The sequence below is a fragment of the Notolepis coatsorum genome (genome assembly GCF_963971535.1).
Source record: "Notolepis coatsorum genome assembly, chromosome: 5".
Lineage (NCBI taxonomy): Eukaryota > Metazoa > Chordata > Actinopteri > Aulopiformes > Paralepididae > Notolepis > Notolepis coatsorum.
Window position 1 is genome coordinate 65,034,056 of NC_140169.1, and position 13,600 is coordinate 65,047,655.

Below are 13,600 nucleotides of genomic sequence, written 5' to 3' on the forward strand. Positions count from 1 at the left end.
TAGCCTCCTCACACATGTTCTACCAGCCCCTGAAGAACACCTCCTCTAGCCTCCTCACACATGTTCTACCAGCCCCTGAAGAACACCTCCTCTAGCCTCCTCACACATGTTCTACCAGCCCCTGAAGAACACCTCCTCTAGCCTCCTCACACATGTTCTACCAGCCCTGCCTGAAGAACACCTCCTCTAGCCTCCTCACACATGTTCTACCAGCCCCTGAAGAACACCTCCTCTAGCCTCCTCACAAATGTTCTACCAGCCCCTGAAGAACACCTCCTCTTGGCCTTGTGTTGCTGGTTGTCAGGGTGCCAGGTAGGATCCCTTCTAGGCCAATCGGCATCCATCACAACTGTGATGTCATTAAACTGCACCAAACAGTAGGCTACAAAACAACACATTAACATCTTGGCTAGTATCATCACTAGTAATGTTAACACATTGGGCGGCGGACACGACTATAGTCGGGTTAACTCGCCGAACGTACAGAGCCAGACCCGAATATAGTTGGGTTTTGGTCGTTATTTCTTTTATTTCCATTCATAATCCATCGAGGGAGCCTGATGTTATTATTGGGAATGGGTCTGAGATCGCAAACATCCAATACCGCCGCCTGCCGACTTGCAGCTGGTATTGCACATCCTTGGAAACTCTCTAGCTTGGGCTGTACGTCGATCTAAAAAGTCTGGTCTGGGTCTTCCTTGTGCGGCATGGTGAGCGGTTATAACACATGGATTGAGGATAATCAAGCACTCCCCGTTCATGTTCTTTGGTGGATTATGTTGGCAACACGATCGACATCAATACTTGGAATGGCGATCAGATAATTGGAATATTCTTTTTGCAGTACATCCTAGTCAAGGTAAGGGCTATATGGTATCAATCTTGCGTTGATCGAAGAATCCCTTCCCCGCGATCCTAATGTGTGTGTGTAACATATTCCGTTGGTGACGATCGAAGCATAGAACCCCCCCCCCCACCCTTTCATGCATGCATGATGAAACATAATACCGATAATATAGCATTGATTTCAGATTGATTGTTGATCCAGGCGAGGAATGCCACGGTTTCTAGTGAAATGCACAGATTACACAGAATTACTCTAAAACTATACTCATATTCACCACGGTATAAAACGGGAGTGTATGGATGGAAATATTTTCAGTTTTTTGCATCTTGGCCGGAAGAAACTCAATGACAATCGACTATATTATTAGATCCATAGCTATAATATATAATATAGCTTTAGTGCTTTAAACACCGCCACATATTCATATTCGTTTAAAGCGGTGGCCTTTCAACAGTAACAGTAAACAGCGACCTCTGGCGCTGAAAGTGTTAATATTGAAATAGTTTTGAAAAAAATTATGACTGCTTTAAAAGCCATAGCAACATTTCACATGGAAGGCATAGGTGTATTTTGCTACTGTAGCCAGCTAGGTTGCTAACAATTCAAAGCAGTGACCAGGGCCACTTTGCTACTGTGATTGGTGGGTTATCGGCATATATGCCTCCCACCTCGGTAACGTCTCTTAAATTAATCCCCTAAGGAAGTATTTTTCAGGTTGAATCATGAACTGCAATGCAATGCATTTCTCAAGCTAAATATCAGGCAACCCAGGGCTGTTCCAAGCCTTTATGTGGCCCTAAGCAGAATTAGATTTGTCCTCTATATAGACCTCTTAATCATCTCTCCCTTCCTCTCCATTGCAACTTTACATACATTCCTTTGCATAAATTCACATAAGAAGACCATTATCCACAATGAAAATGTATTTAGAGAACTTCAATCAATCAATCAATCAAATGTCTTTATATAGCACATTTAAACATGACACTTGTCAACCAAAGTGCTTCACAAAGGATGCTTGGTTCATACACATACAGCTCATTATAGTAATATTCCACAATTATTACATTGATAGTAATAATGGCACACAGTCATAAATTCACCAACATGCACATTTGTTATACATGCAGGACTCTTTGAGACAGACGTATGTGTAATACCGCTGCCATGTTTGGCGCGGAGCACCGGGGGGGGGGGTTGATGAGACAGCCTTGGCTCCCCCCTCCAGCACGCATACGAGTTAGCTGCCATCACCAACGTGAGGCGCTGGGCCATACACGTAGGAGGGGGGGTGGGGGGGAGGGGCCTGGGTGTGGGGGGGCCGCATGCCACTCTTTAAATTTGATTTTGAATAGAGTGAATTACAACTCTATTGGTTTGAGTGGAGTGAGTTTTAACAACTCCGTCCAAATGACTGAATGCATTAGTCCAAGTGTCCAAGTGTCTTAATCAGTTCATTTTGGTAGGTCCTGTGCGCGGTAAACAGATCCAAAATCTTCTTATTGCAATCCCAAAAGCTTCGATAATCCAAATGTCCACGACTTCAAGTTGGTAGCCCGATTGAAATGTCGCAGAGGCAGAGAGGGTTAGCCTTATTCTGCTTCCTTGACAAAAATATGCAATCCACTGATTAGATCCATTTCGAGTTGATTTGAGTATAGTCCGATAACCGGCACAAAGCACAGAGCACAGCAGCGTCAGGCTTCATGGAGGCAGTAGAGGCGGCGGTAGGAACGGCCTTGAGGAGCCTGGGGAGAGGAGAGAAATGCGACTGTCTCTGGGAAGGCTGGGAACACTACTTTATTAACATAGATAATAAAGCCACAGATGAAAGAACGTGCCAACACGTTGACAGCTGTATTTTCAAACACAATGAATACTACAGTAGGCAGAACCATTCGTGCACCTACAGCTCCTGAACTATTGTGTTTTGTATGTTTTGTGTATCTTGTTTTGCTTGTATCCTGTTGTCTTTGTAAAGCTGTATAATTGTATTGATTTCTGTCTAATAAAAAAAAAAGGGGGGGGGAGGGGGGCTTTAGTGGCCACATAGTTCACGTATGCCTTGTTACCTTTAATTTACCCTCTCTCTGTCCATCTCGCTGTACCTGTTGGACCAAAGTCAAAAAAGAGTTCCACAACAATGGCGGTTGTTTGAACAAAAGGGAAGCACTTAGTTACTGTAAGCCTTTTTTATTGTTGCACTGATGTTATTTCCTAAAGCCATAAGAGGCTGGTTCAGAGTAGGTCAGTGGGGAGAGAAGGGGCTCACATGGCTTCAGACCGGCACAGGAAGATTGACACTCCATCAATCAAAGGGGGGGTCAGTAGCACAATGAGGACAGACGAGCAGACTTACTGTAGCATATAGCATACTGTATCGTACTGTACAACACTGACACGGAGACACACAGACTTGTGCCTGGACTCTTACTTGTACACGCATATACACACACAAACGTACAATGTAAACTAATAATTCATTCATTAATTAATTACACATATACGTTTTAAACACACTTACATAAGATAGGAACACATGCGTAACACATGTACACACTCACTCACGCACAGAGAAACAACCTTATTAATTATAAGCACATTTTAAACAAGTGTAAACAAACACGCTCACACACACACACACACACACACACACACACACACACAAAACACATTTACATCACTCTCTCTCCTCTCTCTCTCTCTCTCTCTCTCTCTCTCTCTCTCTCTCTCTCTCACACACACACAAACAAGCATATTTACATGTGTAAACACACATCATACAGCAGTGGTGCAGTGGCAAATTGACAGTAGGTCAAACGCTCCACGCGCGTGCGCGTGCGCGCGTGCGCGCGTGCGCGCGCATGCACAGTTTTTTTTGGCTGCTCTCGTCCTGCAGCTGGATACTATTGCCTCACAGCGCGGCCGTCAGCGCGCGGCCCAGAGAGCGCCGCTGGCTCTGCGGCTCTGCAGCTGCATGCTTCTCCGGGAGTCCGGTTGGATAATGCCATGTAAAAAGCGATTGCGCGTACTTCAGCCTCAGTGACCGAGGTATAACGCCGTTATACCGAGTTATACCAGCACTGCACCACTGATTCATACACACAGCTCTCCTGGTCTGTGGGAGTCTATCTAAGCGGCTGATCACACCATTACAATAAGGAGGCACCTGCTTCCTCAGCTGAGCAGGGGACATATCTTCCTGTTTGGAAGCCACTGGTAATGGGATCAGTGGGAGACAGAGAGAGAGAGAAAAACCATAACTGTTACACCCCTTTAACACATTCGGGGCCATTCGATTAGACGGGCCCCACTCTAGGACGCCAGCTTTTCATTACAACTTTTCACTGTGCGTGAGGTTGTAGAGCTAAATCTATATTTTATATTATTTCTATGTGTCCATTGTCATTGTCAATTGACAGTATAAACCTTCCCTTCAATATGCCATAAAGAAATAATATTTTCATCAATACGTTCCCGTTTTATAACGTTGTGAATACAAGCGTTATATCGGAATGGTCTGGGATAATTCCTGCAAGGCTAGTTATAGGGCGCTAAGCTAATAACGTTAAATCGATTGGCGTTTTGTCCCTACACAAGCTAGAGTTAAAAATTTAAATGCATATGATCTGTATCATGTTCCACCATGAATGCATGAAAGGGGTGGGGCGGGGAAGTAGTTTCTGATGATTGATTACCAATAACGGCATTCGTTATTACAACAACATACGCTGACCGGTGGATGGCTATGAGAACAAGGCCCGATCAGGCTGAAATTTACGTCAAATCGCTCTTACCTGTGGCCGGTTGGATTCCAAAAAAAAATTCCCAGTTATTTGATCGCCATCTGGTAGATCGATATGTCCATTGGCTGATGCTATAGTCCTTTACTGCATACTTAATTCGGCGTTTCAAAAAGTATTCCAGGCGATCTGGTGAAGCCATAGCTTCAGGCTAACAGAAAAGCTAACCCCAAGCAAAAAAAAGTTACACCAGGACTTAATGACTAAGGAAAATGTTGGGTCCCGAGGCTAGACCAGTTGAGAAAAGAGAGTATATACATTTGACGTAGAAACTGTACATTGGAGGAGGTTGGGTAGGTGGGGTGGGGTAGGGTGGGTGGGGGGGGGGGGGGGGGGGGGGACTGTACATTGGAGGTGGTTGGGTGGGTGGGGTGGTGGGGGGGGTTGGGTAGGGGGTGGGTGGGTGGGGGACACTGTACACTGTGTTGTGTCCTCTAACATTACATGTTGAAGCTGTACTCCCAAGAGTCTCCACATGGGGCGTAGTTAATAGAATGCCATGTTATGCCTACAGGAAGTGCATGCTGTACCATGCTCGTACCTTGCTATGCTTAACTAAAAGGCTAAAGAGTAATCCTGCTTCCTGAGTCTTATTACTACACCTCTACCTCTACATACAAAATACTACGTACGTACAACATAACACACTGTACATTGGAATATTGACAAAGCCATACTTGGTAATTTACTGTACATTGGAGGGGGTTGGGTTAGGACATTTGCAGGGGCCAGTTTCGCATTGCAGTCTCCTGTAGGTGTTATTTGAGAGTGTTTTTGAAAGTGGGTAGTGATTCACATTCCTTTACAGCTTTGGGTAGGGCGTTCCATGATGAGGAGGGGAACAGGATGATGCCCATATATGTTCACAGGAAGCTCAGAGAGAGAGAACAAGATGGGATTCTTGATCACGATACGTGTATTACTCACCGTAAGGTGTCCTCAGACTGTTGCAACCAGTGAAAAAGTGGAAGTGACCATGTTGACTGTAAGGGATGTGCTGCTTACATCCGCTTATGAAAGCCCACAATGTTATCCATTTGCAATATTCAGAAATGTCCACGTAAACAACTTGGACAACTCATGGAGCGTTCTGATGTTAAAGGCCCATATGTAGGGTTGTTGTTATTGTACCCACAAATGGACCAGTATTTTGAGTTTTGGAGGAATCACAACGTTGCAGACTGTATAACCCCCTACCTTATAGGGGGTCATAACTTCATTATTAGCTTTCCGAGTCATCATCTAAGCCCCGTCCTGGATACAGCAGTCATAACGGCTCAGACTTATTAGTTCCTTCCACTCTCTCCTGGCTGCCATCCAGAGCCTATACAGCTCCCACCATGTCCTGGAGTCATTAGCACAGGTATCAAACACGCACACCGCTAAGAACCACCCAGGTCACAAACAATACATCTCTGGGGAGTCAGGCGGGCTATGAAATGGGTTTACATGGACGAGTTGTTTACATAAAGAGCTGTTGGTATTGTTGCCGGTGGTGAAGCGAGAGGATAGATTACAGTAGCTTAATTTCTCTGGCCTGATGACCTTTTGATTTACGCCTGGTTCCTGTCCCGGTTCCCGTCTGATGTTAATGTAGTTGTGTGTGTGTGTGTGTGTGTGTGTGTGTGTGTGTGTGTGTGTGTGTGTGTGTGTGTGTGTGTTTGTTTGTATGCATGTATGTTTGTTTGTGCACTCACGCATCTGTGGTTGTCTGTATACATAATATGCAAGTACAGCATACAAGCATTTGTGTGGGCGTGTGCACGCAAACATGCATGATTACAGTATGCTATATGCACATAGCTATAGCCTGTGTGTGTGTGTGGAGATAAAGGCATACCAGCATGTGTGCCCATACTGTACATCTGCATGTACAGTATGGAGAGGAGTGTGTGTAACTCTCAGTGTTGTACCACCCGTCTCCTCTGAGGTCAGGGGGTACCCCTTGACTTCCCCTTCCTTCTCTGGTCCCCCCCGCGTGAATACTTTCGGCAGCCAACATGCCCTTCCCCGTTGCTCTGATTGGCCAGCGATCTTCTACGCTCGTTTCCCCCGTACGCCGGTAACGCGCGCATGCGCATTTTCTTTTTGACGCCACACAGCCACAAGCTCACACACAAGCAGGTTTTAATAGGTTTTGCCGCAGCGGTGGTAAATAATAATAATAGCAATACTTAGAATAATAATACTTAGACAAACTCACGCAATTGGCACAAGTGTAAATTATGCATTCGTCACTACTCTCTATATTGACGTGATTCCATCACCACATAGGTCATATTTAGATCACAGACTGGTCATGCATAATCTCGCCCACCAGGCTGTAAAAATCATCAACTTATTGCCATCATGGACCAATAACAGAACAGATTGACAGGTGGTGACAAAGCACAAGACTGGGCATTTATTTAAAAAACATACATACCCTAACCACATAACAGATATTTAAAAGGTAATTAACAGGCAAGTTCTGCAACATATATCCACTCTTGAACAATCAATCAATGTGCATGAGATGAGGTTCTATATGTAGAACATGGTACAGTAAGTGGGGAGTGTAAACAGTGATTCAAACCCCCTCAATGTACAGTGATTCAAACCCCCTCAATGTACAGTTTCTGCACATTGATGCTTTATACTAGTTCAAGACAGTAGAGCTTGAGTACTTTCGATAGGGCTTTGATTCAAACCCCCTCAATGTACAGTTTCTGACAGCTGAACTGTATTGTCACGCGAAATAACGTTATGAATAAAACGCGAAATAACATTATATAACGTTATGTTATATAACGTTACAATGTACAGTTTCTGATTGTATTATCATGTATGTTCTGCGATACCCGCTTATTATTATTAACCAGCGTTGCTAATATGGCGTGTTCTGCGATACCCATTTATTATTATTAACCAGGGGGATTATCGCATCACGTCTCGCATTATTATTAACCTGGGGGAGCCTCGCGCGCATGCACGGCGTAGGGGGTAAACGAGCATAGATCGCTGGCCAACGCTGGCCAATCAAAGCAACACGGAAGGGCATGTTGGCTGCCGAAAGTATTCACGCGTACAGGAGCAGTAGTGTAGTCCAGGATACAGACAGGCACACTGGGTTAGAGGTACAGCAGCGGTAGTGTAGTCCAGGATACAGACAGGCACACTGGGTTAGAGGTACAGGAGCGGTAGTGTAGTCCAGGATATAGACAGACACACTGGGTTAGAGGTACAGCGGTGGTAGTGTAGTCCAGGATACAGACAGGCACACTGGGTTAGAGGTACAGCGGTGGTAGTGTAGTCCAGGATACAGACAGACACACTGGGTTAGAGGTACAGCGGTGGTAGTGTAGTCCAGGATACAGACAGACACACTGGGTTAGAGGTACAGCAGCGGTAGTGTAGTCCAGGATACAGACAGGCACACTGGGTTAGAGGTACAGCGGTGGTAGTGTAGTCCAGGATACAGACAGACACACTGGGTTAGAGGTACAGGAGCGGTAGTGTAGTCCAGGATACAGACAGACACACTGGGTTAGAGGTACAGGAGCGGTAGTGTAGTCCAGGATAAAGACAGACACACTGGGTTAGAGGTACAGGAGCGGTAGTGTAGTCCAGGATACAGACAGGCACACTGGGTTAGAGGTACAGCAGCGGTAGTGTAGTCCAGGATACAGACAGACACACTGGGTTAGAGGTACAGCAGCGGTAGTGTAGTCCAGGATATAGACAGACACACTGGGTTAGAGGTACAGCGGTGGTAGTGTAGTCCAGGATACAGACAGGCACACTGGGTTAGAGGTACAGCAGCGGTAGTGTAGTCCAGGATACAGACAGACACTGGGTTAGAGGTACAGCAGCGGTAGTGTAGTCCAGGATATAGACAGACACACTGTGTTAGAGGTACAGCAGCAGTAGTGTAGTCCAGGATATAGACAGACACACTGGGTTAGAGGTACAGCAGCGGTAGTGTAGTCCAGGATACAGACAGACACACTGGGTTAGAGGTACAGGAGCGGTAGTGTAGTCCAGGATACAGACAGGCACACTGGGTTAGAGGTACAGGAGCGGTAGTGTAGTCCAGGATATAGACAGACACACTGGGTTAGAGGTACAGGAGCGGTAGTGTAGTCCAGGATACAGACAGACACACTGGGTTAGAGGTACAGCAGCGGTAGTGTAGTCCAGGATACAGACAGGCACACTGGGTTAGAGGTACAGCAGCGGTAGTGTAGTCCAGGATACAGACAGACACATTGGGTTAGAGGTACAGCAGCGGTAGTGTAGTCCAGGATACAGACAGACACACTGGGTTAGAGGTACAGCAGCGGTAGTGTAGTCCAGGATACAGACAGGCACACTGGGTTAGAGGTACAGGAGCGGTAGTGTAGTCCAGGATACAGACAGGCACACTGGGTTAGAGGTACAGGAGCGGTAGTGTAGTCCACGATACAGACAGACACACTGGGTTAGAGGTACAGCGGTGGTAGTGTAGTCCAGGATACAGACAGACACACTGGGTTAGAGGTACAGCAGCGGTAGTCCAGGATATAGACAGACACACTGGGTTAGAGGTACAGGAGCGGTAGTGTAGTCCAGGATATAGACAGACACACTGGCCAATACACACCTCTTTTTCTGGCTGTTTTCACCTACCAGCCTATAGAAATATGTGACTTGCTCTTATCTTTCGGTCACAGTGATGCACACATGCATTTTGGAAGAGGGCCCCTGTGCAGAGATGGGGGTATTGCATCTGTATCCACCATGAATCCCACAGTTCTGATCCGATTGGGACAAAACTTCGTACCTGAATTCTCGAATATGCTTGTTGAGCCGCCAGCTAGGTCGACCACGCTCCCCATGCCGGCGACGGAAGCTAACAGGGAGGCCCTACGCGAGCACCTACTCAAGGCATACGCTCAAAGCACATTCAATACATGCCCCCACCAGCCCCTACCAAGAATGTCTGGCCCGCCGCTCCGTCTCATGCTCGACGAGAATGCGACACCGGTCGCCCATCACACCCCCATCCCCGTAGCCATACACTGGCAGGATGAGGTGAAGGCGGCCCTCGACCAGGACGTTCGCCTCGGGGTGTTGGAAGAGGTACCTGTTGGTACACCGGTGACGTGGTGTCACCGCATGGTGATCTGTGCAAAGAAGAAAGGCAAACCGCGACGCACAGTTGATTTCCAGGCGCTCAACAAGCATGCGTTCCGCGAAACCCACCACACGCAGTCCCCATTCCAACAAGCGAGACGCGTGCCGAGCGGGAAACGGAAAACCGCGTTCGACGCGTGGAACGGCTATCACAGCGTCCCACTGCACAGAGATGACCGCCACAAGACAACGTTCATCACTCCGTGGGGGCGCTACCGATACCTCTCGGCCCCGCAGGGTTGGTCGTGGTTACTCACGACGGTACGACGAGGTGGTTGCGGACATTGGTAACAAAACCAAATGCGTGGATGACACACTGCTGTGGGCTGACACGATCGAGGAGAGTTACTTCCAGGCGATAGAATGGCTGGATGTGTGCGGCAGGAACGGGATCATCCTCAACCCGGAGAAGTTCGTCTTCGGCGCGTCCACGGTAGACTTTGCGGGCTTCACGATCACCATGGACAGTGTACGACCGTGCGGCCGCTACCTGGAGGCGATCCACGACTTTCCACGTCCACGCAACATCACTGACGTCAGATCATGGTTTGGGCTTGTCAACCAAGTGGCCTACGCCTTCAGTATGGCCAAACGTATGCTGCCGTTCCGGACACTGCTGCAGAGCGGAGCGGTCCCCAGAGATATTCTGCGAGTCGAAGGACATGATTGTCCAGGAGATCGAGCGCGGTGTCCGCATCTTCGACAAGGCCAGGCCGACATGCCTTGCCACAGACTGGTCGAAGGAAGGCATCGGATTTTGGTTGTTTCAGAAGCACTGCCTGTGCACACCAGTTAGACCTTTCTGCTGCACCGACGGGTGGAAGATCACCCTAGTCGGCAGCAGGTTCACGCACGCAGCGGAGTCCAGATACGTGCCTGTGGAGGGCGAGGCCCTCGCGGTTGCAGAAGCCCTAGACAAGGCCCGCTACTTCGTACTGGGCTGCGAGAACTTGATTGTGGCAGTTGATCACAAGCCGCTACTGAAACTCCTTGCGGACAGAGCACTTGACGACATACCCAACCCCCGCCTCAGGAACCTCAAGGAGAAGACCCTGCGGTATCGCTTCTGCATCGTCCATGTCCCGGGCATGAAGAACAAGGCGGCAGATGCCATGTCCCGCAGGCCGGTCGGCACCTCGCGGCCGTCACTCATGAACCTTCCAGACGACAGCGCCGCCGAGGTGACCCACCTCTCGCCCAGCATGCACACCGACGCTGTCTCTCCTGCGCCGAGCTGAGCCGGAGGACAACAGCGACATTGAGGATGGTGACCTGACGTGGTGCGCCGCGGGGCTGGAGTCATTACGGTCTGTGACATGGGATCATGTCAGGGATGCCACTAGCAGCGACGGCGATATGCGCGCGTTGGAGGAGATGGTGGCTGATGGCTTTCCTGAGTCAAGGGTCGGGATGCCGGAGGCGATTCGCGGCTTCCACCAGTACTGTGAGGACATCACATCCACTGACGGGGTGGTCCTGTTCAAGGACAGGGTGATCATACCGCCTTCACTACAAGGTGAGGTACTGAGCGCCCTCCATGCTGCACACCAGGGCGTCTCGATGATGACGGCTCACGCGGAATCCTCTGTGTTCTGGCCGGGCATGTCAGCCGACATCAGCGCCGCTCGGAACAGCTGCGAGCAGTGCCACCGGATAGCGCCCTCGCAACCTGGGGCCCCACCGACCCCGCCCATCCCCGCCGTTTACCCATTCCAGGCGGTGTGTTCTGACTTTTTCATGCACAGGAGGGTACACTACATCGTGACGGTGGACCGTTACTCGAACTGGCCGATTGTCTCAAGGACATCAGGCGGCGCTCCAGACCTCATATGCCACTTACGTCGCGCCTTTGCGACATACGGGACGCCTGAAGAGCTCTCGTCAGACGGGGGGCCTGAGTTCACCTCTGCCGAGACCAGGTCTTTCCTGCGAAGATGGGGCGTCCACCACCGCCTCTCATCAGTGGCGTTCCCCCACAGCAACTGCCGTGCGGAGATTGGGGTGAAGACCATGAAACGGCTGATCACCGACAACACTGGCCCGAAGGGCGACCTCGACACCGATGCTGTGCAGAGGGCGATTCTGCAATACCGCAATACGCCTGACCCAGACACGAAGATTTCCCCGGCCATGTGCGTGTTCGGCCGCCCGATACGTGATTTCATCCCGATTGCCCCTGGAAAGTACAGGCCGCATGAGACTTGGCATGAGACGCTGACAGCGAGGGAGGAGGCCCTCCGCAAACGCCACATCCGCACAGCGAGCCCCTTGGCAGAGCACACTAAACGCCTCCCTCCGCCTGTAGTGGGGGACTTGGTCCGTGTGCAGAACCAGACAGGGCTCCACCCCAACAAGTGGGACAGGACGGGCTGCGTCGTGGAGGTGCGTCAGCACGATCAGTATGTGGTCAAGATTGACGGCTCCGGCAGGGTCACGCTTCAGAAAAGGAGATTCCTGCGCAAGTTCTGCCCGGTTCGCGATGACCGGCTTCCGCCCCGATCGATCTATGATGATTTGCCAGTCCGCGTCGCCGCGCCAGTGCCCGTCGTCATTCCTCGGCTGCCTGGCCTCACACGCAGCTCTGGGTTGCCCGTGACGGGGCCTCGGTCCGGCCTGCCACCTGCACCGCCGTCGGCGAGCTCTCCTCAGCGCTGGACACGGCCCACCTCTGCCCCGCCGGTGATACCGGCTCGGGACCCGTTGCCGGCCCCCGTGGCCCCGGTGGCTCTGTCTCCGCAGCCGGACGTTGTCGCGTCGCCGCCGCCGCTGGCATTGGGATTACGCCGGTCTGCCAGGACTTTTCTATGGACTGACTTTACGTGGGTGGTGCTCATGTTGTATGCTATACTTGTTGGTTCGCAACTGGTGCACTTGACTCTGCTGTTTACTGTTTGCTGTTGCAGTGTTACTATTCTAGGATTGTTTTATTTGAGCCTTTATTGTAGTCGTGTTAAAGACTCGGGAGGAGATAGGGAATATTGCACTCCGGTTACATATTGGTGCACGCACCGGAAAGGGAAGTAGTTAGACTACTGCTATGATGTAAACAGACACACGTTTCCCCCGGCTCATGACTTGTTTGATTATTGTCATTTCGCCTATTAAAGCAAGTGAACAAATAGAATGTTGTTCTTATTTACTAACTGACAGCTACCAATAACAGATACTGAACAATGCCTTGCTAACTGACAGCTACCAATAACATCAGATACTGAACAATACCTTGCTAAATGAGCAGCTACTATCTATCTGTCTGTCTATCAAGGCCTCTCATCTTCTATGTGTTTGTCTGTGTTCAAGGGGGAAGCCAACTGTTGAGTATGACCCAGGAAGTGACCTCAGTTTCCTGCTGACTAATGGACACTGACCAATCAAAGAAAAACAGGAAATGACACAAAAAAAACGCTATACTACACAATTTCCCTAAAGGCCAGATCTGTGCTGTTTTTGACAGCCTGTTCTGTATCTGATATGTTGTGAGTTATAATGTCAGAATAAATATTTTCACTACAAACCCATCTCGTCTTGCGTTTGTGAGGTTGTCGTTTTGCATGTGGGATTTCCACAGGAATATGAAATTAGGGTACAATCTGTGATGGCGCCGGCGGTATAGAATAGAATATATAGAAATAGAATAGAAATTGTATTTATCCCAAGGGAAATTCTGCACTACCAGCACACTCCATCCCGGAACCTACGATCCTCTGATCTAGGTCTCCTCTCCATCCCTCGCACCAGATTGCAGACTTTCGGTGACAGAGCCTTCAGCGTGGCATCCCCTACCCTCTGGAACTCT